The 25,425-nt window shown below is 44.9% G+C and overlaps 1 protein-coding gene across 9 annotated transcripts in view; it reads left to right on the top strand.

Moving 5' to 3' along the window:
• TANC2 (tetratricopeptide repeat, ankyrin repeat and coiled-coil containing 2) overlaps positions 1-25,425 on the top strand; it is a 617,479-nt gene that overhangs the window by 327,048 nt on the left and 265,006 nt on the right. The window lies entirely within an intron of this gene.

The raw sequence follows: 25,425 nt of genomic DNA, 5'->3' as shown, positions 1-25,425 counted from the left end.
CACACTGGTCTATAAGTACCTACGTGAAAAACAAATATTTAATAATGGACTCTTCAGTCTAGCAGAGAAAGTTATAACATGGTCCAATGGCTGGAAGTTGAAGCTAGACAAATTCAAACTGAAAGTGAGGTATAAATGATTAACAATTAGAATATTTATCCATTGGAACAACTTACCAAGGGTCGTGGAGACACTTTTTAAATCAAGAGTGGGTGTTTTTCTAAAAGATCTGCACTAGGAATTATTTTAGGGGAATTCAATGGCCTGTGTGCGGCTGGATGATCACAATGATCCTCTCTGGCCTTGGAATCTATTAACTCTTCCAACTTTTATCTTGTCTATTTAGATTGTAAATTCTACAGGGCAAAGATTGACTCTTACTATGGTTGTATAAAGTCTATTACAATGACACTCTAATCCTGGTTGGGGTCTTTAAGCACTGTTGTAATATAAATACAAATTAATAATAATGCAATGGTAGGTGTAGTATGTGTTTCTGTAATATCAGTATTGACTTGATCCATTGGAACTGTGGGTTCAGTTTAGTTGTAAGCTCTGATAAGCAGCATTCAGTGCTCCATTGTCTTCACCGCGGATAGCTATCTTTGTGTTGTGACATAGCATGTATGCTTAATTAGTTGTGAGTGCAAAACTGGAGACTGCTTCTCTAAGTTAGGCTTTGTGTGCTTTCCCACTAATAGCTCTGCCCCTTGTGGCCAACAGAAGAATGAAGCAAATTGGAACTCATTCCATCCTTCAGTTTGAGTTCCAGCCTCCCGTTTCCATTCTACTATACAATTCTTTAAAAATCCTCGCTGTCACAATGATAGAATGTGACACAATGACACATGCAAGAAAAAAGAAAGATGACTCACCTGTTACTAGAGCACTGGGTGTATCTTGCCTTTGCAGAGTTCCACATGTGTCATCAGGGCTCTATGAATCAAAACATTTAGTGTGAAGTTATGTAAGGGCCCATCTCCCCACTGGCCTTCGTTCTTTTGCAACAATTGAGAATATCAAATGAGGACTCCAGAGAAGAAGGGAACTAGGATGAGTGAGCCTGGGTCTTCCCAGGCAATATACTTTGAGAACTTCGGGCTACGGATGAGTAACTTTCCTTTCTGCATCAATGATTGACAGTACAGATCAACTAACACAAACTGTGGAGTAGGGCTGAGAATAAAAACAAAATATTTTTCCATGTGATTGTATTTCTTTAGTTAACAATTGTTAGAAAACACCTACAAAATATAAAAAATGTGTTATAAGAATTACATATTTTTTGGACTTCCCCTGCAAAATGTTTAACCATATGGAAGGGCTGAAGAGTTGTTTCTAACATTCGATGTTTCTTTCAGTGACTTTACATGTCTAAGAATGGAAGTGCCTCTTTTGTTAACAATAGGTTCATCATTGTTTGCACAAGAGTGAAAACAAATAATTGCTTAAAATGATTATTTTTGTTGTTGCTGGTGAATATTTAAATTATTACAATAAAGGAAATGCTCTTCCTTGGACTATTGATCCACATATAGGCCATTAGTCCCAGGAGATCCTTAATCTCCATGGAATGCCCTGCAATGAAGACATTATTGCTATTATAAATGAATAGCTCAGAGATAATTTAAAAATGGTTTTCATGTAGAATGCATTCACGTGATCCCCCAAATGATGGTATTGGTGTGATGGTCAGGTTGCATCTTTGGCTGTACTGGACATTTCTAGAGAATTAATGACTGGTATATTGGTTACATGCCAGTCCTTTGCTAGATTTCCATGTAGTTTATAATATTAGCTATATATAGGTACATCTTTGATTTTGTTAGAAGTTTGTGAATTCTTTCAATCAGAAGCAGGGAAGGTGAGATTTTCCTCTGAAATACTAGTTTAAAATGAGTAGCACATCATATTTCCATGCAAAAAGGCTTTTTTGCTGTTTACTTGTTGCTTTGAAATTGAGGACAGAACATTTTTACTAGGCACTTAAGTTTGAAGAAATATATTTTATTTAACTTAAGTTTTAAAATGAATGCTTCAGAGAAAATGTTTGTAGTATTCGCCAATTCAGAGCTGGAAAAAATATTTTTAGATTTTGTTTTAGAAAATGTGTCTTTTTCCTATTTCACATGTCAAATCTTGACGAAGATACTTGGACCAGGAGCTCTACAAAGTGAAAGTATCTCCTTTTGGGTGAAATCATGGCTGCATTAATGTCAGTGACAAAACTTTTCGACTTAGGTTGGGCCTGAATTTCTCTTCCTTATTCACCTTAAAGCTAGAGGATTCAGTAAGAGCCTCCATATGAACCATTTTAAACAGGGTTCAAGGTTTTTAGGTCATTGAGCAATAACCATAAGGACTCAAAATCTCACATCATCAGTATAAAATATGCTTTCTCCTTTATATCCCAAATAATTTTGACAATCTTCAACAATAGTTTCCTTTCCATATGACCACATTTTGAAACAAGACAGATGCAGAGTTACAGACCAACTTAGAGATGCCAAACTTAAGGTGGACTGGCGGGGTTAGATGTCCTATTATCGCCCATTCATGTTGCTTTTAAGAGGCTCTTCTTCATGGGACTAAAAGCAACATCTCCAAGTATTTTCAACATTACTGACACAAGCAGAGATAAATTTGGGGTTAAACTAGGTCTAATTTATGGCAGCACAAGAAACAGCAAGTTAGAGTATTGGGTGGATATGGATGAATATGCTGTTGATTTCAATTTTCAAATCAGTCTGTATGCCTGTATAATAAGCTTTTTGGGGACAGGTAATATATTTTACCCTGAAAATCTCTGTAAATTTGCGGCCCTATATAAATGACCTTTAATAGTAATAATAGTGAAGGTCCAGTTGAAAATAGAAAAGCATGTAATGAGTAAAATGATAAAATAAGAGAGCAACAAGAATTAGTTTTTAATATCTAATTATCAGGAACTCGGGCTATGGAATTCCACACTTTTGCAGTACATTGTTAACAAATAACTTTATTTTTTTCCCCTCTAACACCAGTCTGCATGATTTTAACACTCCATCACATGCTTTCAATGTCTGATGCATTTTAAAGATACTCTTACTATAAGGAATCAAGTTACCCTGAAAGCATACATCATGGATCACAGCATTCTTCTCTGACTTTTTTTTTCTCTCACTGGGTGATGTTGCTCTTCTGGTGCTTTATAGTTCTTGGAATTCTAGGTAGGCATATACTCCTATGCTTTGCTTTTTGTTCTTATGCACTGATACTTGATCAGTGTTGTCTGATCTGTTCTCTGAGCTTCCCTACCTCTCTGCTTTGAAGAATAAACAAAAGGAAAATGGGAGGAGAGATTTATTTGCCATGTTAAAGACCTTTGTCCCTAGCAAAGCTCCCACATCCTCAGGTAATAACCCACTTTTTACCACCCAGAAGTATTTTCTGTGGTGGAATGAATTCAAGGAGTGTAAGATGGTGTTCCCAAAACAGAGAGAAAATTAAGGACCAAACTAAGGGTGCTCTGTCTGTCCCAACTCCCTCAAATGTCTTGCACACCGCCATACCCTTCTCACACAGTCACTTCCCTGCTCCCCACAGTGGTCCTTGCTGGTGTTGGGGGAACTGCGGATGGCTAGTGGGGTAGGTAGATGGACATGGGCTGAGGAGAACTGTGTGTAGGGAAGGGGGATTGTGTTAGGGAGACGTGGTATGCAGAAGGGGCTCTGGGCGTGGGAATGCGAGAGAGGAGATCAGTGTGTTGATGTATCTGGGTTGTTTTTTTTTTGTGGACTCCTGCTCCTCACCTCAGCTTCTTCCATGGCGCTGCCTTGATGTACAGGGGAGCTGAGATAGCAGCGCCACAAGGAGCCTTTCAGGCATTAATGCCTTGGCATACAGAGACTGAACTCCCCATCCCAGGCCCATGGCCAGTCTGCTACTCTGGTTTCATCATCACAGGAACTCCCCGCACATGGCTGTCTTCTCTCCCAGATACCATGGACATCTATGGCTTCCCAACATTTTCCTGCCTTCACCATATACCTGCTTACCCACCTGACCCCCTCTTTGAATTCTCTTGCACTCTTCCACTCATTAACACAACTCACCCACCCCACCCAGCCCTGCTCTCACCCACCTCATGCACATTTTAATGTTTTTTAGAACATGCTAGCTGGTCACGGTCAGCCCCTGGGGAGTCAAAAGTTGACCATTTGACATCTTTTTATGTGTGTTAAATCCGATCTACATTAATGTTTTTAAAAAAGAGGTTAGTTAATGTGCATTAGCTAACATTTTTAAACAACATCTATTTTTCTACTCTAGACATGGCCCAAGGCTGTTGACCTTTAGAGTGTGCTGCAAGGTTGATCAATTCACTCTGGGTGAAACAGGTTGCACCGTTCACAAAGCTGGAATAATTCACTGGTGTTTGTGTGCAGCTCCATGGAGACGGAAGGACAGAATTCACCATCACGAATTACATCAGGCCTTTAGGGTGCATGGCCTCTGTTCTTGCCTGTGGGCTGAAGTAACTGGAGACTGCCTTTCCAAGTCCTTTAAATAAGATGTTTGTAATAGTCCCTCCTACAGTGATTTAATTGAGGCCAGCTAAAAGCCTCCTCCCTCTGTAACAAAACTGTGAAGTTGCCCCTTAGTGGCTGCACTGCCTGCCACCCTCCCCCATGGAAAATGCAAGTGGGATTCGGCACAGGACCTCCATACTTGGAAATGGATTTCACCCACAGGGTTTTGAATTTATAAGAATATGATTCCTTTTTGGTAGACTCCATATAGTTCTTGGTCTGTCTATTTGCTAATCTGTGTACATTCAGGTAGTCTTTTAGTAAAGCACATTGTAATACCTTGATAGATAAATATAATTGTTTTCCCAAACATTTATCCCCTGCTTCTCAGAGTGAGTATACTCTGGTTACCAAGACAGTTTCTCAGTATATAGATGAACTTCAGTATTATCTAAATTTGAGATTTTGGGCAGCCAAGTCCAGGGACATTAGCTGAAATAAGAAGTATCAGAGGGGTAGCCGTGTTAGTCTGGATCTGTAAAAGCAGCAAAGAATCCTATGGCACCTTATAGACTAACAGACGTTTTGGAGCATGAGCTTTCGCGGGTGAATACCCACTTCTTCAGATGCATGCATCTGAAGAAGTGGGTATTCACCCGCGAAAGCTCATGCTCCAAAACGTCTGTTAGTCTATAAGGTGCCACAGGATTCTTTGCTGCTGAAATAAGAAGGTTACATTCAGTAACATTTTCTTTAGATAATTGTGAAGCTTGCTTTGTACTAGGTCATCTTCAGAGGTATATAATAAAAATTAGCCCTTTTAAAAACAGACACTGTAGCTTATTCAAAGCTTTTGTTGGCAGTGTTCCCCAAAACACTCTTAATATTTGCATTAAATCCAGATTTTGTCACGGGAAAGGAAAGGACAAATTCCTATAGAGGACTTTGTACTAAATATTGGCACTTACCATCATATTGACAAATAGCCTGTGAAAGATACATACTGTAATGGCTGCAGTATTTTCATTTTCTAAATATTGATACTATGCCACTGCTGGTTTCAAACTTCATATTTTATTTATTGGAAAGTACTGCTAAATCGGTAACTACACAGTGCAGGAATTCACTGATCTCTTTCAGCTCTTGCTGTTAGTTAGGAATTACTGAGCTACCACACATGAATGACTTTAGAATTTGTTAGAATATCTGATATATAATAAAAAAAAAAAGCTTGAGTCAATTTCTGATCCATATTGATTGCCCTCCACTTCCACTGAAGGGAGTGAAGAGTGCTCAGCACCTAACATAGCCAAATGTAAAATTTTTAAGGCTATGTTGCACGTAATTCTGTTCCCTCCAAAAATTCAAAATATACCAAATGTTCATTTTTCATAGCTAATTATTATTTCAATGTACAGTGTTTTTACTTTATTTAAGGCTACTCTTAGGAGACCTGTATTTTACAAGTTATATATAACATCATCCATGTGATAAATAGGGAGTTTATTATGATCCACATTAGAACTAAGAGTCAGATTACAAGTGGCCTTACGTTAAGGAAAATCATATTAGAAAGAGGTATATAATTATAATAAGGAAGCCTTGTAATTCTTTACCTGAAAGCTAATCTACCTGTATTGTTTTCGTGAGAATGAATATAGAATAATCCCAAAAGAGCATTTCTAATGACTCAAGGAATGATGGTAATGGAATTATTAGTCTTTCTAGTCTGCTTTGGAGAATGAGATTATAAAGACAAATATGCTTTTTAGGTTCCAAACAGGAGTTAACATATGATTCCCGAGCTCTTTTTATAGGGCCTTGATAAAAGTTTTAAAGGAGTTTTTCACATATTTCCATTTTCTTTTAAAAGCAAAGTCCTGCATCATGTACAATGGGGCATAGTAGTTGCTTTGTAAATTGCATAGGCCAACAGAAGGTTGTGAGCTTAAAGCAATTTTGTGATCTGACATGTCTGCTGAAATAAGGAAAAGTTTGGATTAAATGAATTACTACCTTTTCCTTAATGTTATAGGTGATAATACTTGATATATAAGATTCTTCAGCTGTATGTATGCTGTTTTCTGATTTCAAATAGAATCAGTAATATTGATGAGAATCTGCTGGGGTTGGCCCTGCTTTGAGCAGTGGGTTGGACTAGATGACCTCCTGAGGTCTCCTCCAACTCTAATCTTCTGTGATTCTATGAATATTGAACTAGCTAAAGTTGTGTTAGAATTTCCATTGAAAATTCTAGTTTCCAGTGTTTACTATCTCTGCTCGTTGAAGATTAAACAACCTGAAAATTGATGTACAAGCTGTAAATCCCAGTTGCAAAGATTTGTTTTTAATGACCAAAATATATATTTTAATGGGCATCTCTTCATTTATGATGTATGAACCTGGCTTCACATACCTTTTTTTTTTCTGGCTACGTAGCTTCCAATAGGTGTAGAAAGGTTCCAGACAATTGCTTCTTAGTGTGGAGTAGATTTTGAACTGAGAGTAATAGAGTTAAATGCTTGAACCGCAGTTTGAGAACATGATGTAGGTGTAGGTCATATTTAGATCATCCTATGTATGATGTTACAGGCAAAAGAAAGACCTTCATTAGTATTTGATTTCTTAATTGAAAGTATACCACGGGCAACAGTAAATAAAATTCCGAGTTCAGACCATCCCAAATTTTAATTCATACTTAAAGTGTGCTGTGAGGATATTATAACACATATGGGGGCTAATTCTCTTGTCAGTTACACTGACATACATTCAGAGTCACTTCATATTTTCGCTAGTGTAAATGAGAGCAGAATACGGTTCATGATCTTCTATAAAATATTCTGAACCAAGTGATAAGCTTTTGCTAATGACTTGTGTACAGGAATATATGGGCCTAGTGAGGTCAGTTAAGGAAACTGATATCTTCGAAGTAATTTGAGTTCATGGTTTTTCTCATTAACCAAAATATATTTGTAAAAGAACATATTAGGCAAAATTTGACCTGCAGTCCAGCCTTCCATTCCCAATTATTAAATCTATCTAATTTTTTATTGGGGGGAGGAGGAGGACATGCTGTGCGGAGGAAGGTTTCCTCAGAACAAATACCTCCATGCTTTTTTGTTCCTTTGCAGAAAATATCAACAGGGCCAGCCACTTATGAGAAACCTTAAAATCATAAAGTTATGTTGGGCACATCATAAAGAAAATTTAGTTCAGGAACAGATTTCCATTTCAAATGGTCCTATCTCATAGAACTGAAAAGTCATTGACTCCAGCCCCCTGCCTTCACTAGCAGGACCAAGTACTGATTTTGCCCCAGATTCCTAAGTGGCCCCCTCAAGGATTGAACTCACAACCCTGCTTAAACCACTGAGCTATTTCTCCCCCCCCCCCACAAGCATGGAGAGGGAAATGGACTAGGATAATAAGATCTACAGAAATATAGCTTGAGGCTCCTTCTCCCTTTCTTGCCCCAAATGTATCCTCTGGTTCACAACTCTTAGCTTTTGTGGCAGAAGTGACTTTTGCAAAGGGATTTGAAAGTGTTGAGGGAGGTGGCTTGGTGAATATGTTCAACGTGGAAGTTACACTCATAAAGAAGCATGGTTTTGAGATTTAGCCAGGAAGAGGTCATTCAGGACTTTGGCAAGAGCAGTTTCTGTGGAGCAGAGAGCATTGACACTGATAACAATTGATTCCAGTAGTAAGTTTTAAGCTGAGGAGGTAAACATCATGGTTGTAGGCATCTCAATCAGCGAGTATTGAGTTGAAGGAGAGAAGAGTGATTGGACTGTAATTGAAGAGACCAACAAGCAATAGCAAGATTTTAACGCATGGAAAGGACTGTAGTCTAGCTTTATTATCCTACTGTCTTTAATGTGAATTCTGCATGAATAAAGACTATTGGACTGGACCAAAAGTTCACATTAAATATGTGAAATATTTTGGGCTCTGAAAAGCAACTTTCAGCTTAGCAACAAAGAAGCAGGAGACAAAAGATATAATTCTTTCTGAAAAAGAAAGCATTGGAGCACTGACAAATTCAGCCTTTTGGAAGAATCTTCAAGCTGCCTCATGTTAAGAAAAGTTAACTGTCATGTGTGTGTTTTTCTGGAAAACAGATTAAGTGAAGCTCGGGCTTTACCTAAAAGGAATTGTTTTCCATTCCTCCTGGAAATACTGTTTTATTTTTAAAAATATCCTGCACTGTAGTCCAAAAACCTAGAGTCTGCTGGGATGCTTAGAACTATTTTTACTTTATGCTGTAGTCCTTTCCTTTTCTATAATGAAAAGTCTAAGAATGCAGATATGTTTTTCTTCAGAAGAGTGACATAGTAAAAATAAGGTTATTTTAAAATATTAGTTATTCATTTTAGAGCCAAGAAATGTCCTAGAAAATATTACAAAACAGGCTTAGAATGGTATCTAGTTTCATATTAGCTTAGTCTGTTTTAATGCTTTGTTATAATTTCATTTCCAGTTATCAGTGCCTTCTTTATATGTACATAAATGATATGCTCATTACTACCTTAAATAATCTGGTAACATTGTGTTTGTAATGAATTAGTTATTATTTATATAGTGCAAGACACTCTGCTGACAGGTATGAAGGCACGGTCCCTGCCCCAAAGAGCTTAGAATATGAAAAATCCTAAGAATTAAGTACAATGTTCCTCTGAAAAGTACCACATTAAGGCCAAGATATTTTTTTGAACGCTCACATGCATTTTTACTTTTATTTAAGAGAAGCTTTTTAAATTGTTTCTGCCTTTTTGATTCTGCCAGGTACTTTCCATTCTTGTCATGTGTGTCAGTGATTCCACAATGTGCAGAGGTGGTGGGCTCAGTATCCCCAGTCTGTGCCGAGATGCAGTAGTTACCCAGCTCTGCAGGCATGTTCACGCTATCCTCTGAAGTAACTTCTCACCTTCTCATGGAACTTCCAGAGTTTCACTGATCCACATAGTTCTGTGGGACTTGAGGAAGAACAAGTATAGATCAGTCTGGTTGTCCATGACTGGCTTTGCCAATCCTGCCATGCAGATCTGAATAGCGTGCTTGGTACCCCTACGACATTTAAGGCTTCATAGTCTTTTTATTATTGCTCAGATCTTAATCAAGTTTAAGGCCTGCACTTACTGAGATTTTCTTATTTGTGGATTAAGTGCAGTTCCCCATTTCTTTTGTGAATGACTTTCAGTGGGTTACCCATGCTCAGCTTGCAGCTCCTCTACATTGATAGGCCAGAATAATGGTTAATCTTTTGATGACTCCGCCACAGTTCTTGGACCTCCAATCTCCAGGCTTTTACAGATTCCCAAATCTTTACACTCTTTCTCCAAAGGCCTCCCTTTCTGAAATGGACTGTTTAGGTCAGAGGTAGGCAACCTATGGCACACGTGCAAAACATGGCATGCGAGCTGATTTTCAGTGGCACTCACACTGCCTGGGTCCTGGCCACCGATCCGGGGGGCACTGCATTTTAATTTAATTTTAAATGAAGCCACTTAAACATTTTAAAAACCTTATTTACTTTACATACAGCAATAGTTTAGTTATATATAATAGACTTATAGAAAGAGACCTTCTAAAAACATTAAAATGTATCACTGGCACATGAAACCTTAAATCAGAGTGAATAAATGAAGACTCAGCACACCACTTCTGAAAGGTTGCCGACCCCTGGTTTAGGTACTCTAGGCCTGACCTGCAAATTCATCAATATTTTTTCAAGAACCATATGAGGGGACTTCTTTAAATATCAAGATGAACCTGTATTTTGACAGCTTGCTAAAGCTGTTGACCATTTTTCATCCTGCTGTGAAGCTAGGGGTTAAGATTCAGTTAAAGAAGCCTCCCTTTTTGCTACTTCGTTGTGTTTCTCTGGAGTTTCAACTTTGTTTTATCCTGTTGTTCTTTTTCTGCTGTAGTCAGTTTGAATCCATAACATCTAGTTTTTACATTTCCGGACTTCAACGACGTATGGTCCATGTCTTTCTCTTTTCCCATACTACGACAGAGGATTAAAGGACAGAAGGTCATTTTGTGCCACCAGCAGGGGAAAGAAAGGCCGAGTGCTGAAACACTGCCCCAGATTATATAAACTTCATCTAGTTTTCTCCTTACGGTTTTATTTTCTTCTCATCTTGGAAGCATGGAGGCTATGCGTCCCCCTCTCCCGGTCAGGGACACAAAATAGGAAAGAAGAGATAGGGGAAACGAGTAAAAACACTGTAAGAAGCCTGATAATGCTTTTCTTTGAGTGATTTCATATGTGCATTCCACTCTTGGCATCTGCCCACTGTTGGGTGGCTCCAGCTCCCTCTGGTGCCACATGCCATTGTCATGAAGAGCTGCCCTAGCCCCTCTCAGTTCCTTCTTACTGCCCTTGATGGTCATTAGAACCCATGCTCAATACCCGAACAGTTCTATATAATATAGTTGGTCTAGTAGTTAGTAAGTTTTAGTTTTTTGGACTTGTTTCTCCTCTTTTCAGGGTTTCTGCTGATAGCACCAAGGTATGCCCCAATTGCTGGGCTTCAAGCTGTGTGCTTCTTGCTCGAGGCGTATGCCAGTGAGTGACCCACACAATGGTTGCCTAAAGTGCCTAGGTGAAGCACACATGAAAGACTGGTGCCAGATTTGCAGGGAATTCAAACCTGGAAAAAAGGACAGGGAGGCTAGGCTGAAATTTGTACTAGTGGAGGTAATACTGAGGCCACTGTCGGAGCCATCCTAGTCTGACTCAGTGCTGAATGCTGCAGCTTCAGTGAAAAGTGCACCTCCAGCATTATCAGAATCCCAGCACTGAGCTCCCTCATCTAAGCCAAGAAAGATATAGAAGACTTTCAAAGAGGCCTCAGCCGAGGGAAGAGCTCCACCCTCCAAGTCTGGTAAGACGGGCGAGAAGGAATCAGATAGAATGCACCTTAAATCTAAACACTTTTCCTCCTCCAAATCAGTGCCTAAGTTGGTATAGTTGGCTCCTGCACAGCCAAAGGTTCCATCGAGCCTGGTGCTGCCAATGTAACTGGCAGCTTAACAAGATACACCACTACCTCGTTATAACGCTGACCTTGGGAGCCAAAAATTCTTACTGCGTTATACATGAAACCCCATTATCTCGAACTTGCTTTGATCCACCGGAATGTGCACCCCCCCCCCCCGGAGCACTGCTTTACTGCATTATATCTGAATTTGTGTTATATTGGGTCGCGTTATATCGAGGTAGAGATGTACCTTCTCACAGGAAGAACCTCTGATTTCCAGTGCATCAAAATCATTACCAGTTCACCGTACTACCATTTGGCATGTCAGCTGCTCCCAGTGTCTTTACAAAAGTTATGTCAGTAATAACTATATTCCTACAAAAATCGGGATTTCAAGTTTACCCTACCTGGACAACTGGCTTGTCAAGGGCCGATCCAGACTGCAAGTACAGACTAGTGTGGTCCTGATCTGGTCAGTGACGTGGGACTGATAATCAATGCTGAGAAGTCTTTCCTCTTCCCAGTCCAGAGGATAGAGTTTACAGCAGCTGTACTGGACTTGTCTCAGACCAGGACTTTTCTTCTGGACTTCACATTCCTGGCAATCTAATCATTTGTTATAGATATGAAGGCTTACCCTATCACAACAGCACAAAACTGTTTGCTGTTTCTGGGACATATGACCTGCACCTTGGTCATTCAATATGCCAGACTATGCCTCACACTTCTGCAGGCCTGGCTGGCATCAGTCCATTTGCTGAGCCGCCATCAGCTGGACTCAGTGATGAGAGAGCCCTCTTATGTCCTCACCTCCCTAGATTGGTGGGCAAATCCAGCCAATGTATATGTAAGCATTCCATTTGCCTGCCCACAGGTGGCGCTCTTGCTAGTGACAGACATGTCTACTCTGGGACAGGGGTCCAGTTTGGCTCTCTACCGACTCACAGTCTATGGTCTTCAAAAGACTTAGCTTTACACATGAGTGTCAGACTGGTATGCCAAGTATTTTCATAGCAGAACAGGTGAAGCCACATGTTAATGCCTCACAGTGGCAATGTTATTTTCCAGTCTGTCAAGAGGGGACTCTGCTCTGGGAGTTCTGTGTTGCCAATTCAATAGATCTGGAAGTCTCTGACCTGCTGGGGATCCAAAATGACCGAGCAGACCACTTGAGCAGATCATGTGAGTAACCACAAGAGGTCTCTTTGTCCAGATGTAGCCAGATACATCTTCCAGAAGAGAGTTTCCACTAGTATACCTATTTGCAACAAGGACCAATAGAAAGTGTCAGCAGTTCTATTCCCTATGGGGTCAGAGCCCGACTTCCCTGACAGATGTATTTTTACTGCCATGGTGAGACAGGCTCTTCTATGCTTTCCCACCAATTCTGCTTACTGACAGGGCATTACTAAAGATAAGAGTCATACTCATAGTCCCTGCATGGACCTATCAGCATTGTTTCTCCACTCTACTGGTGCTGACAGTGAAATGTCCAATCTCACTTCCACTAGACTTAGACCTGATCTCCCAAGATCAAGGTTGCCTACTCCACCTAAGTCTTCAGTCCCTCCACCTTAACTACATGGATGCTCTATGACTAGATAGACATGTCCATAAGGTTTATATTCTCAAGTGCAAAGAGCCTGCCTGTCCTCTCTGGGGATCTAAACTTAGGTATGATCAAGAACTAGCTCTGTGGCCTAGCACGTTCTTAAGAGAGGCTGGCCTTTCAGTTCTCATGTGGGGTTCTCATGTGGGGCTGGCCTTTCAGTTAGACATCATGATCCCACATTGCAGGGTTATGCTGGGATGGCTAGGTCTTTATTCCTCCTCTGAAGAGAGAGAGGGATACCTGCAAGGGTTATAGTATGTCAGGACCTAACTTTGCTCTTGATCTTAAATTTTGCCATTGGTTGCTAGATTACGTTTTTAGCACAGTTTGACAGTGAGGAATTATAAACAAAGATTGCAGGAGGATATTGTTACATATAGGATGTCACAGATGGTAATTTAAAGAAGCTGATCTATAGAGTGTCAGGAGGATGATTTTCACAGCACCCAAGGGATTAAGGAGCATAAATCCAATTTGTACTTCTAAATCTCTAGTGCCTTTGAAAACTCTATCCTAAATCCTCAGCTGCAGTAAATAGGCATAGCTCCATTAGCTAGCAATGGGTTTGACTAACCAGGCCATTACTTCAGTGGAACTGCACCAGTTTACACTAGCTAAGTATCTGGCCCATCATTTTTACCTCTGTCTGTTTCTATACAGAAATTCAGTTTTGTAGCATCTGTTAGAATTTCTTGTGAATTTTGCCAGATGTAGGTGACTTCTACATCAGACACTCCCTAGAACAGTAATGTTGGTCTTCTTTATTCACCACCATACTGTGAAATTGTGCATAGAATTCATGGAGCAAAAGAAGCCCTCATCTGAGAAAAGAGGTGGCTGTTGAATGACAAGCCATTTATTATATTAATAAATAAAGAGATTGTCCTGTGGGGTGCATTATGCGTGGTCATGTGTGGAGGTCCTCATCCTTCTTGCTCATTATTCTGTGAAATGTGTTGTCTCATTAAAGAAAAGATAAATGTTATTTATTACATGTTGGGTTAGCCTTAAATTCAGGAGGAAGAGTTCACAGTGTTGCATATTTTCTTTTCTTAACATACTGTGTATACATGCAAATTTATCCCAATTCTATAGATATCTTTTCAATGCATTTGTATAGTTGTGCACATATAGCAGCATTGATAAATAACGTTTCAAAATCTCTCAATGATTGGCAAGCTTGCAGCTTGATGCCAATAATTTCACAGTGAATTCAGGGGGACATACTGGGATTCTGGTAACTGCAAAAAAAAAATTTCCATCAAGCCTTCCTGGCAGTGATTTTCAGTTTGTCTTTTTGCTTTTGTCTAATTTTTACTTCCAGTTGTTAATACCACACAATAAAAGCTTGATTCTTTTGGAAAAGGGGATGGGGGGTTATTTCTGGGAAACCAAGTATTACAAAGAGAGGCTCTTGTCCAGCTGACAGTTGCCACACGGATTTTTCAATGTGACCTTCAGAGCAGAGAAAATTGTTAAGAAATGATCCAGTTGTAGGATGCTATTTCATGCTCCTGAGTTCCTTTGTACATTTGTAGGAGGCTAGCCCATTCATGCAGTGATTTCCATATTTGTGCAGTTACCGGATAGCAGTAGTGGTACCACTTACTTACATAATTGCCTTGGTTCCTTTGAAAAGGCTGTTTTCCTAAAGATTTAGTTTATTAAGACTGCTGTCAGGAAAATATAAGTGTATCCAACAGAAGATTGATTTTTGAAAGTATTCTTCGGTGAGGAAAATTCAAGTATGAAAGGACTTTCAGTCTCTTAATGACATAATTATTTTTAGGTTACAAGCAATGCTTTGCTTAAGTAACTTGGAATGTTCTGGAACTTGTATAGGTGAGTAACAGTGTAGTTAGTAATGTAGGATTGGAGGTATCTTTGGCTACTTGGTTTAATGAGGGAGAATCTTGTCTGTTTTACTGTATGAGCCTAGAGGGTACTTAAATGATGGATCCCCTTTCCTCCACACAGACGAGAAAAGAAAGAGGGGAGAAGCTGCAAACCAACAACCAGAGGCCAGCTAGAAATAACTGGAGAGAAGTATGCTCCAGCCACTCCCCCTCCTCTCCACTTTCAAACATAATTTTAACAGAAGCCCTGTTTATACAAGGAAAGCATTCTGATGAAGTAAAAGAAGTAAATTAATCATGTTTTAATTAAATTTTACATGCATGGATATTGTGCTATGAACTAAGAAACATGATTAGATTGAATTATAAAGCCCTTATTTACTTTCTTGGAACAATATAGATTCTTCTGGTGATGTTATAAATTATCAGGACATTTTCATGTATAGTAACTAAATAATTTTTAACCTAAAGGTTGTTGTACTGGATTGACTGTGGAATTGGTAATGAGCTATAGATAGGTTTGGAAGTATTCAGTTTTAATCTGTGAAAGTCAGCAATCATATATTTCTCCTTCTACACAAAAGCTAATGAAAAAAATCTGTTTACTAGTCACAATTTGGAGCAAAGTTAATACATATGTTGCACTTCTAGACAACTGTTGCATTTTTTGTCATCAGTTCTATCCTCCCCTGAGTTAATAATAAATTAATGCTGTCAAATATGGTGTTATTTCTGAATCTGTTGTGACCATTGGCTTTCACAGTCAGAACAATTTGTATAATAAGGAGTACCTCTATGTTTTTTAAGATTTTCTGCTTGTGCAAAAGTTCAAGTTGCTAAAAAAAGAAAAATTATGTGGAAAAACACTGATATTCATTGCAGTTAACAAAAAAATAAAATAAAAATCCTTCCAAGCATAGTTAAAAAGAGCCTCTCATCTCTAGGCCATCAGTATTGGAGGAGAAGATTTTAATACTCAAGGCAGAGGATAACCAGTGAATGGCCAAGAATTTCAGCCATTAAGACAGAAAAGAAGGGTTGGATTCTAATCCCTTATCTGCTGTAAAATAATCCAGAGCTTCATGGGTAAAACTGTCACATACAATGGTAACAACATTTAAGCAAATGGCAAAGGAAATGATGGAGGGAAATAAATAAGGAGACAATAAAAGAGAGGGGTAAATTCACTCATATTCCCAAATGCTTTCTCTTATGTGAACTATCCAAGTAACATGAAATTTAATATTTTGGGGTGAGAAAATCATTTGCAGAAGAATATAATAAATTCATAAACTTCTCCCTCTACCTTTCGCAGGATTTTGTACTGCTGCCAATCACCACAGTATCTAAGTGCCTTCCACGGAAAATCAATAACAGTACCAAAGTCCTTAATGGACTTCTTAGAGTCTCTGGCACTTCTTTCTTCTTGAAGTAAAATGTCTGGTTTTTTTTTTTTTTGTAGATTTTAATAAAAAAATCCCCTTTTGTGGAGGGGTTTAGGAGTAAAAGGGGGTGTCAGTGGTGTGAATGTCAGTTCTTCTAGTATACAGATCTTTTCAAACTTGTATGCCTTCTTAGAGTATAACTGTATATATGAGAAGAATTGTAAGATTCAATGCCTGTTGAACCCATTCCACATCTCTTATAAATATCTGACTGAGCTGCTATCCCCAAAAGTTGAATTAGCATCCAGTTTCCCCATCACACACTTCAAAGTTCATATATACTAAGTTACAAGATTCTGGAATGTTGGGTGCATAAAACCCAGTTGGTTGCAGTGCTTGGGGTGGCCAATGGAAAGGGGCGGCACATTCGGGTCTTCGGCGGCAATTCGGCGGTGGGTCCTCGGTCCCTCTTGAATTGCCACCGAAGAATTAAGCTGCACGGTAGAGCTGCAGCTGAAGTGCTGCTGATCGAGGCTGTGTCTTTTTATTGTTATTTTTTTTCTTCACCACTTGGGGCAGCAAAAAAGCTGGAGCAGGCCCTGGTTGCAGTGCTTCCAATATCTGCCAGAAAAAGGAATTGTCATCTTGTTCATTTTGGCCAGTGTCCAGCTCCATTGTGTTATGATCTTACATTGAGATGCTAACTAATTTATTAAAACAGCACAAACACGCTTAACAGACATGGAACTTCCGGCTCAAGAGCCTGTGGCAGCTCTCATCCCCATTTAACTTTTTCTTCAAGAGGCAAGGAAGTCACAGAATTGCTGTGCATGGTGTTCCCTGTAACAGTCTGAGCTTCGAAACGTAAAAAAAAGTGACTTGCTCAAAAAGAAAAAGCTCTCTAGTACTGGAAACTTTTACCTCAAGATGAATAAGAACACACCTTGTCTGAAAATACAGAAAAAAAGGAAAGTCTGAGATGTTGAATTTGTGTCTAAGCTCTGTAAGGAATTTATTTCCATTGGAAAAATAAACCCCTCTGAAGTATTCCAATTAATTAAAATCCATTCTCTTTTTGAAGCCATCTAACTTAGCAGGGGAAAGTGATTCTTAGATCACATGAGTGTAAAGGAGGATAAATTACATACAATTTGGCACATGCCATTCCCTGTGAGGCACATGTCCTTGCTGCTGTTCAAGCAAAGTGTGATACAGGTCTATGCAAGTTGGTCCATAAAAGTTGTAAGACATTTTCCACACCTAGCAAACCAGATTCTTCTTCGAGTGATTGCTCACATCCATTCCAGTTAGGTGTGCGCGCCGTGCGTGCACGTTCGTCGGAAACTTTTTACCCTAGCAACTCCAGTGGGCCGGCAGGTCGCCCCCTGGAGTGGCGCCGCCATGGCGCCCAATATATATCCCTGCCGGCCCGCCCGCTCCTCAGTTCCTTCTTACCGCCGTGTCGGTCGTTGGAACTGTGGAGCGCGGCATAGCTGTCCTCCACGTCCCTAGCTCTCCTAGTTATCTATCGTTTATCTATCGTTCATCTCCAGTTCCATTATAGTTGTTAATTAGTTTGTTAAGTAGATAGTTAAGTTAAATAGTTGTTAAGTAGTTCTTCGCCGGGGGCTTAGCCCTTCCCGGCACCCGGCGCCAGGCTCATGCCTGTTTCGCCAGGCTTCAAGCAGTGTGTGGCCTGCAAGAAGCCCATGCCTACCAGCGATCCCCACGAAGCGTGCCTGAAGTGCCTCGGGGAATCGCACAGATCCGACAAGTGCCGCATCTGTAAGGCTTTTAAGCCAAGGACAAAGAAGGAGAGGGATCAAAGGCTCCGGACTCTCCTTATGGAGGCGGCACTTGACCCGACGGCTTCGCAGGCCGTGGTATCGGCACCGGCACCGGATCGCACCGGCACCGAGAAGACTCCCCGGCACCGACCCTCTCCGGCACTGGAGTCAGAGCCAAGGCCGTCGAAGTCCGATACTCCGGCCAGGCAGACCCGGCTAGAGCGCCCGGCCTCGACATCGGCCGCGGCGCCGCCAGCACCGTCGACTCCGGGCCCGGCGGGTCCGTCGAGTCCGGTGCCGCCGAGCTCCCCCATGAGATCTGGGGTTGAGATAGTGGTCCCATCCACACCGGAGACCTTCGCCTCGGCTCGGGACCTCATTGCCCTGACTGAGCCCACTCGGCTGCCACCCCCGGTACCTCCGGTGCGGGTCGTGTCCAGAGGCAAGCCCATGATGTCGGCACCGCCCAGAGACACTCGTTCACGTTCCAGGTCCCGACGTCTTGGGCGCTCCAGATCCCGACGCCGCTCGCAGTCCCGGCACCGCTCCCCTCAGCGGTACCGGTCGCACTCGCGGCACCGGTCGACATCGAGACGGTCGCGGTCAGGCTCCAGTCGTCGAAACCGGCACCGCGATTCCAGGAGCAGGTCCCGACACTACTCGCCGCACCGGTCGACCTCCCCGCACCGGTCGACCTCCCGGCACCGAGCTGGTGGCAGGTCCCGGTCGACCTCCCGGCACCGAGCTGGTGGCAGGTCCCGGTCGACCTCCCGGCACCGAGCTGGTGGCAGGTCCCGGCACCGAAGCAGCGCCCGGTACCGGTCAGGATCCCGGCACCGTGACAGAACTCGGTCCCGATCCCGATCCCGGCACCGTTATGATTCCCGGCACCGGTCCCCGGCACCGAGACGATCCTCCGTGCCGACCCGCGCAGATACTTACCATCCAGGGTCGGCCCCTCCGTGGCCCTCTAGACAGCCGTCCGTATCCTCCCAGACGGACAGCGGGTATGCGCTGGGCACCGACCGGCAGGCGGCGCTGTTCGGTGATCCGCCGCTGCAGGACCAAGGCCCACAACAGTGGGGATTCTGGACACCCTGGGCATACCATCAGGCCCAGGGCCCCCAGCAGCTCCCTGCTAGGCCGGCGACTGCGGAGCGTAGGGCCCCTGAAGCCTCGTTGTCTCGCCCCCCTCCCTCCCCGGAAGGGGAGGAAGGGTCCAAGCAGCAGGACTCCGCTGTGGCTCCGGAGGCAGAGGCGAGGGCTGAGGAAGACCCTCAGTTAGACACTCTCGTGCCTGGGGTCTCATCATCCTCCTCCCCGGATGAGGCGGTGGCGGGTACCTCCTCCAACAGTCCCCCCCCGCTGGATCTCAGGGCGCACCAAGACCTCCTCAGGCGCTTGGCTCAAAATCTGAGTCTGCAGGCAGAGGAGGTCTCAGAGATAGAGGATCCAATTGTAACCATCCTCTCTTCTGATGCTCCCACCAGGGTCGCCCTGCCCTTCATACGGACCATCCAGGCCAACGCCAATACCATCTGGCAGTCCCCGGCCTCCATCCCTCCGACAGCGAAAGGGGTCGAGAGGAAGTACATGGCCCCTTCTAGGGGATACGAATATCTCCATGTACACCCGACTCCGGGTTCACTGGTGGTGCAATCAGTGAACGATAGGGAGCGTCACGGCCAGGAGGCTCCAGCCCCCAAATCCAGAGAAGCCAGGCGGATGGACCTCCTTGGCCGTAAGGTGTATTCGGCTGGGGCGCTGCAGCTCAGGGTCTCCAACCAGCAGGCCCTGCTGAGCAGATATGCCTTTAATTCCTGGGTGGCAGTGGACAAATTTAAGGAGCTGCTGCCACAGGATGCTCGCCAAGAGTTTACGGCCATCTTGGACGAAGGCAAGAAGGTCGCACGCACGGCCTTACAAGCCTCCTTGGACGCTGCGGACTCGGCTGCCCGTACCCTCGCATCAGGAGTTACGATGCGTCGCATCTCCTGGCTGCAGGTTTCCGGCCTTCCGCCGGAGCTCCAGCATACTATACAGGACCTTCCTTTCGAAGGCCAGGGCCTGTTTTCTGACAAGACAGACCCCAGACTCAAGAGTCTAAAAGACAACCGGGTCATTATGCGGTCCCTCGGGATGCACACCCCCGTGACGCAGCGTAGACCCTTTAGGTCGCAACAACAGCAACAACGCAGGCCGTTTTCCCAGTTCCGCCAGCGGCAGGACCTTTACAGGCGCCGCGGCAGGAACGGAAGGCGCAGGCAGTCGGGGAACCAAGGGGGGCAGAACCAAGGCTCCTCAAAACCCCCGCCTGGTCCTAAGCCTTCATTTTGAAGGTGCGCCCGAGGGCGCAGTAACAGTTTCCCCTATGGATCCTTCCCCCCCGTTTTCCAACCGCCTTTCGTTTTTCCTCCCGGCGTGGTCCCAAATAACATCGGACCGCTGGGTCTTAAGCATGGTGCAGACGGGATACCGCCTGCAGTTTGTTTCATTTCCTCCTTCCCGCCCTCCTTCCTCGTCCCTCTTCAGGGACCCCTCTCACGAGCAATTCCTTCGGCAGGAGGTGCAGACGCTCCTCAGCAAAGGAGCTATAGAGGCGGTTCCGGAAAACGAGAAAGGCAAGGGGTTTTATTCCCGCTACTTTCTGATCCCCAAGGCCAAGGGGGGCCTCAGGCCTATCCTCGACCTGCGAGAGCTCAACAAATACCTCGTGAAGTTGAAGTTCCGCATGGTATCCCTGGGGACCATTATTCCATCCCTGGATCCGGGAGACTGGTACGCCGCCCTCGACATGCAGGACGCGTATTTCCACATTGCCATTTGGCCGCGCCACAGACGCTTTCTCTGCTTCATTGTGGGGGCTCTTCATTATCAATTTGCAGTCCTCCCATTCGGCCTGTCCACGGCCCCGAGGGTGTTTACAAAATGCATGGCAGTTGTCGTGGCGCATCTTCGGCGCAACCGTGTCCACGTGTTCCCTTATCTGGACGACTGGTTGATTCGGGGCATGTCGGAACAGCAAGTCAACAGCCATGTCCGCGTGATCACCGGCATGTTTGCAAGTCTGGGCCTCTTGATAAACACAGACAAGTCCACACTGAGGCCCACTCAGAAGGTGGAATTTATCGGGGCCGTCCTGGACGCCACTGTGGGCAGGGCCTCGCTGCCTCTGCAACGGTTCCAGACCATGGCGGCGATCGTTCAACGTTTGCGGTCAGCCCCATTGACGTCAGTGAGGACATGTCTAACCCTGTTAGGCCACATGGCGGCGTGCACCTTTGTGACCGACTACGCTCGGCTCCGCATGAGGCCTCTCCAGCTGTGGCTTATCAGTCATTACAGGCCGGCAAGACAACCGTTAGACATGTTAGTCACAATCCCCCAGAAGGTCTTAGATTCTCTCGGCTGGTGGTTAGACCAGTCCGTATTATGTGCGGGTCTTCCCTTCCACCCCTCTCAGCCCTCGGTATCCCTGACAACGGATGCCTCAGATCTAGGCTGGGGGGCCCACCTAGGGACCCTGCGGACACAGGGCCTGTGGTCCCAGGAGGAGGTGGGGCTACACATCAACATGCGGGAGTTGAGAGCGGTCCGCCTTGCTTGTCAAGCGTTCTGTCATCAGCTTCAGGGTCGTTGTGTCGCCGTGTTCACGGACAACACGACGACCATGTACTATATCAACAAGCAGGGCGGCACCAGGTCCTCCTCCCTGTGCCTCGAGGCGATACGACTCTGGGACTTTTGCGTAGCCCACTCCATTCACCTCAGGGCTTCCTTCCTCCCTGGAGTACGGAACACACTGGCGGATCGATTGAGCAGATCCTTCCTGTCACACGAGTGGTCCCTTCGCCCGGACGTCGCTCTCTCCATTTTCCGGAGGTGGGGTTATCCCCGGGTGGACCTCTTCGCGTCCAAGGGGAACAGGAAGTGCCAAGCGTTCTGCTCCTTTCAGGGCAGGGAGCCGGGGTCGATAGCGGATGCCTTCCTCATCCAGTGGTCGACCCACCTTTACTATGCGTTTCCCCCGTTCCCTCTGGTCCACAAGGTCCTCCTGAAGGTGCGCAGAGACAGGGCTCTCGTGATCATGGTGGCCCTGGCATGGCCCAGGCAGCACTGGTACACCATGCTGCTGGACTTGGCCATTGCCGACCCAGTTCCCCTGCCCCTTCATCCGGACCTGATTACCCAGGACCACGGGACCCTCTGTCACCCAGACCTGCAGTCGCTGCACCTAGCGGCGTGGCTGACTGGTTCCGAGCTGCGCTGCTCCACGCCTGAGAGAGAGGTGCTCTTGAGCAGCAGGAAACCGTCCACAAGAGCCACATATTCGGCGAAATGGAAACGCTTCTCCTGTTGGTGCGTAGAGAGAAATCTCCGCCCTATGGAAGTTTCGGTATCCGAAATCTTAGACTATGTTTGGTCCCTCAAAGGGCAAGGCCTGGCCTTATCGTCGTTGCGAGTCCACCTAGCAGCTATCTCCACCTTTCACCCGGGTGCGGACGGTCGCTCCGTTTTTTCTCACCCGACGGTGTCGAGATTCCTTAAAGGGCTGGAACGTTTATTCCCTAACGTCCGTCCCCCTGCTCCGACCTGGGATCTTAACCTGGTGTTGTCCCGGCTCATGGGGCCCCCCTTTGAGCCGTTAGCTACTTGCTCCCTGCTCTACCTCTCTTGGAAAACTGCCTTTCTAGTGGCTATCACCTCAGCTAGACGGGTGTCGGAGCTCCGAGCTCTTGTGGTAGACCCCCCATATACGGTCTTCCACAAGGACAAGGTGCAGCTGAGACCACACCCTGCTTTTCTGCCCAAGGTGGTCTCAGCCTTCCTCGTCAACCAAGAGATTTTCCTTCCGGTTTTTTTCCCAAAACCTCACTCCTCAGGCAGGGAGCAGCAGCTCCACTCGCTGGATGTCCATAGGGCTCTCGCGTTCTACATAGAGAGGACCAAACCCTTCCGCAAATCCCCCCAGCTTTTCGTGGCAGTAGCGGACCGTATGAAAGGGCTTCCTATCTCCTCCCAGAGGTTATCCTCTTGGGTTACGTCCTGTATCAGGACCTGTTATGACTTGGCCCATGTCCCTACGGGCCGTGTGACTGCGCATTCTACCAGGGCGCAGGCGTCGTCGCTGGCTTTCCTCGCCCGTGTGCCCATCCAGGAAATCTGTCGGGCAGCGACCTGGTCATCGGTCCACACCTTTGCTTCCCACTACGCCCTGGTCCAGCAGTCGAGAGAGGATGCGGCCTTCGGAACTGCAGTGCTCCGTGCCGCGACTTCTCACTCCGACCCCACCGCCTAGGTATGGCTTGGGATTCACCTAACTGGAATGGATGTGAGCAATCACTCGAAGAAGAAAAGACGGTTACTCACCTTTGTAACTGTTGTTCTTCGAGATGTGTTGCTCACATCCATTCCAAACCCGCCCTCCTTCCCCACTGTCGGAGTAGCCGGCAAGAAGGAACTGAGGAGCGGGCGGGCCGGCAGGGATTTATATTGGGCGCCATGGCGGCGCCACTCCATGGGGCGACCTGCCGGCCCACTGGAGTTGCTAGGGTAGAAAGTTTCCGACGAACGTGCACGCGCGGCGCGCACACCTAACTGGAATGGATGTGAGCAACACATCTCGAAGAACAACAGTTACAAAGGTGAGTAACCGTCTTTTCCATTTCTTCCCAATGACTGGATGTAAAACCCAATTTTCAAGCAAGTATCACCTTAATGTGGGCAGTATTGATAGTACGCCTTTATATCCCGCAAAGAGAGTCCACCATGAGAGAGAGATTTATACAGCAGTTTTAGCTGGCTCTTTCCCCACCCAGATAAAATTAGTGATGAGTATATTAAGCAAAACAAACCACTGTGCAAAGACAGCAATGGAAAGCATCCAAAATACATACAATACCCGGGATAGTCAGTTAATTTCAGCCTCATTGATATGGCTGACCCAGATAATTGGAAGCAGTCCTCAGACATCTGTCTTCCTAGGGAGATTGTGTGAGCAAATCTGGGAAATCAGCCTTATATGTGGAACACATGTCTTTGCATACCATAATGTCAGCTGTTTCAGAAAACAAAATACAAAACAAAACTCAAAACTTTGGGAACTGCATTAACAGAATGAAGGAATACTGGAGCTCTTTTGCAGTCTGTTCACATTAAAACTATCACTGCTAGGGTGGTGGGGCTCTGAAATAGCCACGATCAGATGATGGTCATGCTATGTACTAGTGGGATTTGGCTGACCAATGATGTGATTTCACATCCGTGGATCTGGACAGAATCTCTGGGCCTGTGCTTCCCTGTCTCCTTTTGTCCAGTACAGTAACTCCTCACTTAACATTGTAGTTATGTTCTTGAAAAATGCAACTTTAAGTGAAACGATGTTAAGAGAATCCAATTTCCCCATAAGAATTAATGTAAATGGGGGGGTTAGGTTCCAGGAATTTTTTTTTTGCCAGACAAAAGGCATTATATACATTTTAAACAATTTTAAACAAGCAGTTTAATACAGGTATAAGTTTTAAACAATTGTAAAGAAACAATTTAATAGTACAATCATCACTGCTGAGTATGAAGCTTGGGTGAGGTGGTGGAGTCAGAGAGGAACAGGATGGATTGTTCAGCTGCTCCTCTTGCTGTTCTTGCAAGCACAGGCACTGACTTCACGGGAGGAAGGGGCTCAACCCTCCACCCATCCACTCTACTCCTTCCCCCAAGCCCCCACTCTTGACCCGCCTCTTCTTCCCCCCCTTCTCCCTCTTTACTTCGCACACTGCGTCCTCGCTCCTCCCCACTCCCTTCTGAACGCTGCTAGCCAGCTGATTGCTGGGGGGGGGCCACACCAAGTCCTCACTCCTCCCTCCTCCTGCCCAGGGCAATCAGCTGTCTTGCGGCATTTAGGAGGCAGGAGGGAGGAGCGAGGACTTGGCGTGCAAGCTCCCCCTCCCTCCCCTGCCTCCTAAATGCTGCAAGCCAGCAGATTGCCACCGGCAGGAGGCAGGGCAGGGAGCAGGGAGGCACGCCGAGTCCTTGCTCCTCCCACCCAGGACAATCAACTGGCTTACGGCATCTAGGAGGGAGGAGCGAGGACTTGGCGTGCAGGCTCCCCCTCCCTCCTAAACGCCGCAAGCCAGCTGATTGCCATGGGCAGGAGGTGGAGGGAAGAGGGGGAAGGTGCTGGTCCGTGAGGTCTGCCAGCGGGCGGGAGGTGCTGTGGGGATGGGGTCAAGGCGTAGGGAGGCTGCCAGCTGTGGAGAAAGCAGGCAGCCAAACAATGTAAGAGTGG

Source organism: Gopherus evgoodei, chromosome 23 (genome assembly GCF_007399415.2).
Source record: "Gopherus evgoodei ecotype Sinaloan lineage chromosome 23, rGopEvg1_v1.p, whole genome shotgun sequence".
Taxonomy (NCBI): Eukaryota; Metazoa; Chordata; order Testudines; family Testudinidae; genus Gopherus; species Gopherus evgoodei.
The sequence above is the reverse complement of the archived record's forward strand: the minus strand, read 5'-3'. Positions and strand labels throughout refer to the sequence as shown.